The sequence below is a fragment of the Hyaena hyaena genome, unplaced genomic scaffold, assembly GCF_003009895.1.
Source record: "Hyaena hyaena isolate Hyena2069 unplaced genomic scaffold, ASM300989v1 scaffold_6, whole genome shotgun sequence".
In the NCBI taxonomy this organism is placed as follows: domain Eukaryota; kingdom Metazoa; phylum Chordata; class Mammalia; order Carnivora; family Hyaenidae; genus Hyaena; species Hyaena hyaena.
In genome coordinates, this window is record NW_024080638.1 from 5,781,833 (window position 1) to 5,786,066 (window position 4,234).

Sequence of the window (4,234 nt, forward strand, 5' to 3'; positions counted from 1 at the left end):
TGGAATACTACATGGCAATGAGAAAGAATGAAATCTGGCCATGTGTAGCAACATGGATGGACCTTGAGGGTGTTATGCTGCGAATTAAGTCAGGCAGAGAAGGACAAATACCATATGTTTGCATGGATAGGAGGATTAGGAGGAACTTAACGGAGGACTGTGGAGGAGAAGAAGGGGAAAAATAGTGGGGGATGTTGCGGACGAAATGACACAAGACACACACAAAAGACAGACACAGACACAACTCCGGCCGGAGGAACAATTCTACGCAAGCCCCTCTTGCGGTTTATTTTATACCCGGTAACTGGATACAAACTGAAATCTACAAGATGCATTCCTTTACCAATTAAGAGCAAGTAGCCAAACACATTTCAAGGACAGGTGGGAGCAAAGGGAGGAAGCGACCACAACATTTTACTATTTACTAAGTAAATAGTAATTTACTAACATTTTACTGTTTACTAAGAGGCCTGCTCACAATTCCAGCCTCCTCATTTCTAAGAAGGGCATGTTCCCTCGTTTGCGAGCGGACCATTAAACTTGGATATTGTGTGCAGGCCTCCTGGCAGAGCATTCTGTTTGCAGGCATGCTTTGCCCAGGCAGGGAGCCCCGTGTGCAGGCACATCCCCGCGTCCCTAACCACGCTTTCCTGTGGTCACTGTCGGGCTCCCACAGGGGAGAGGGAGGGAGGCAAACCATGAGAGACTCTTGAATGCTGAGAACAAACTGAGAACTGATGGGTGTGGGGGGGAGGAGGGGGGAGATGGGCATGGAGGAGGGCACTTGTGGGGATGAGCACTGGCTGTTATATGGAAACCAACTTGACAGTAAACTTTTTAAAAATTTTTAATAAATAAATAAAAATAAAAAAATAAAACCGTGAATAGGAAAAAAAATTAGAAGCCCTATAGATCTTGTTAAAATTTTTCAGTTGGGCTAATAACACCCTATCAGTGCTGATGTCCTGCCTGGTTCTTCATCTGGAAATGTCTGTCACTTTACTATTAATATTTCACTGCAAAAATTATATTCCTGGGCTATACACAAATTCACAGAACATATTACATGCTGGCAAAAATCACATTTTTTGATGCAATCATTTGTATCACCTCAAGTCCAATTAGGCACCTGGAAGCAGTTCTGGATTATGTTGTCAGCGTCAGGCTAAAACACTGCAGTGACTGTTTTAATAATGAGTTCATCTGAAGTACTCTATTAAAAAGAGCACTCTTTTCGGGGCACCTGGTGGCTCAGTTGGTTAGGCGTCTGACTCTTGGTTTCAGCTCAGGTCGTGATCTCAGTTTTGTGGGTTCAAGCCCTGTATCGGGCTCTGCACTGGCAGCATGGAGCCTGCCTGAGATTCTTTCTCCCTCTCTCTTTGCCCCTTCCCTGCTCACCATGTCTCTGTCTCTCTCAAATAAATAAACTTAAAAAAATATTTTTTAAAGGCCTCTTCTTTTATTCCAAAAATGCATAATTGTGCATAGATTGACAAATTATTTAAAAAGTTTCCCAAACCCTGGGGCACCTGGGTGACTCAGTCAGTTAAGCATCCGAGTCTTGATTTTGGCTCAGGTCATGATCTCACGGTTTATGAGACTAAGCCCCTCATTGGTCTCTGCACTGATACTGCAGAGCCTGCTTGGGATTCTCTCTCCCTCTCTCTCTGTCTCTCCACTGCTTATGCACGTGCATGCACCCTCTCAAAATAAATACATAAACATTAAAAAAAAAAAAACTTTCCCAAGTTCTAGCAATAGCTAATAAAAAATTTAATAGGAAAAAATCCTATTCCCATTAGTGACAAAATAATAAAACATGAAGATCAGTTGAGCAGGTTAGTCTAGCTATGAACCAAGTACCTATGAATAGAAAACAGTAAAAGATGTATTTCAGATCAATGAAGGACAGATGGAGTATTCCATAAACGATATAGGAAAAACTGGCTCCTAACTTGGAAAAAATAAAGAGGGATATGTATCTTACAGTGGGGACCAAGATAAATTCCAGAAACAGATGTAGATGAGAGTGGGGAAACATGAAGACCTGTGTTCATCCTGCCTCCTCTGAAGTTGAAGATATTAATTCCCACTTGGGAGGCTTTCCCACAAAGTATGTACCTCGTGGTTGCAGATCTTACAGACAGACTTTGGCCTTACGGTGGCTGTTTATCATATTTCTTTCTCCCTGCAAGTAAGTCAGGAGTCTGTAGTGGTTTGGTAGTGGCCTGCCTTTTGTACTGGACATATTTTTCTTCTTTCTAAAAATTAACTGTATTAAGGTATAATTTATATACAGTAAGATACACATTTAAATGTACCACTTCATGAGTTTTGACAAATGTCTCCCGTTATGTAATGCCCACCCCAGCAGAACACTGAAATCACCCCCAGATAATTCTCTCTTGCTTCTTTGCAGTCAATCTCAATCCTCTATTCTCTGCTGTCACAGATCTAACACAACAGCTAAAACTGTAAAACTTACAGAATAAAATATGGGAGAAAAATTTCATAACCCTGAGCTAGGCAAAGATTTTTTAGGTGTGAAACTAAAATCAGTAACCATCAAGGCACCTGGGTGGCTCAGTCTGTTAAGCGTCCCACTCTTGGTTTCGGGTCAGGTAATGATCTCGTGGTTCGTGGGTTTGAGCCCTGCATTGCTCTGTGCTGGCAGCCTGGAGCCGTTGGGGTCCTCGCTCTCTCTCCCTCCCCCAATCGCCCTGTCTCTGTCTCTCTCAAAATAAATAAATAAACTTTAAAATAAAATAACATCAGTAACTATAAAGGAAAAAAATTATCAAAATTAAAAACAAATGCTCTTGACTTCCAGTTTCTGGGTCAGCCTGTGTTGCATTTGGATGTCATCACTCTTTCCTAGCAAGAAATAAATTGAGGAAACTGAAAAATCAACTCTCTGTAGATACAGCAGAGAACTCAGGCCACAAACTGTTGGCCCCCAAGTTAGAGAGTCAGACAGACAGATACAGAGAGTCATGTTATTGGAGTCGAAGCCCAAGAGTAGAAATCTCCATGGGAACCAGTAGTCACAGGAAAACTTAAACTGTAATTGAGGAATTACTGGAGGCTCAGTTTGGATATCTTTGAGAGTTAAAAAAAAAACCAGGGGTGCCCATCTTGGGGATACCCCCACACTTGCTTTTTATCTCATCCCTATATGGGGGACCCAGAAGGGCGAAGATTTTTATTTTTTAATTGTATTTTTAAAAGTAGATAATTTGTAAGACTTAGAATTTAAAAAGTACAAAAGGTTATACAGTGTAAAGTTTCTTTCTTATCCCTTGCCCTTCAAGCACTCACTCCCCAGTTCTCTTCCCTGGAGACAAATCATATTATCAATAGTTTATTACATCCTTCTAGAGGTTTCTCTCTCTCTCTCTCTCTCTCTCTCTCACACACACACACACACTCTCTCTCTCTCTCTCTCTCTTCGATTTTTTCACTTCCATTTTTCACTCTGGTCTGATTTAACCCTTCCCCTATTTGGAGGCAGAACTGACATCTTCATAACTCTGGATCTTCCTATCCAAAAGCATGGTGCCTTTCCAAATGTTTAAGTCTTTTGTGCTCCTCAGTAATGCTTTAAAGCTTTAAAGTATTTGTGGGTGGGCACCTGGCTGGTTCAGTCAATAGAGCTTCTGACTCCTGATCTCAGGGTCATGAGTTCAAGCCCCACATTGGGTTTAGAAAGTACTTTAAAAAAAAAAAGCTTGAAAGTGTTCTTCATATAAATCTCAAACATTTTTGTAGGCTTATATCCCAATGTGTTATCTTTTTGTAGCTGTTGGGAATGATAAATCCCTTCCTTGGTCTGTCATATTATTAGACTCAGCTGCCGAGAACCAATGTGGGCTGCCCTGAGATCCCCATGCATGAGCAATGATTATTTCTTCTCGTGTAATCATAAGCAATAAAGGTGGTAATCTTATGATTTCAAATTCACTGATTTCTGCAGGGAGATAACTAACACTTACTGGGTACCTAATACAGGCCAGGCATTAGGCTGACATTTTAAATAAATTTATAATATGTACATAAAACAGATGTTACTATCCTCACTTTACATATCAGGAAAAAAATCAGAACTCCAAAGTCACAGAGGCAGTAAACTTTGGGCCTCCCAGCCATTATTTTCTCCCATAACCCAAAAGGAGCTGTAGTTGGCAGTGACGTGACTGGCCATTGTTCGCTAGGAATTTTCACTCCCTGTTGCTAA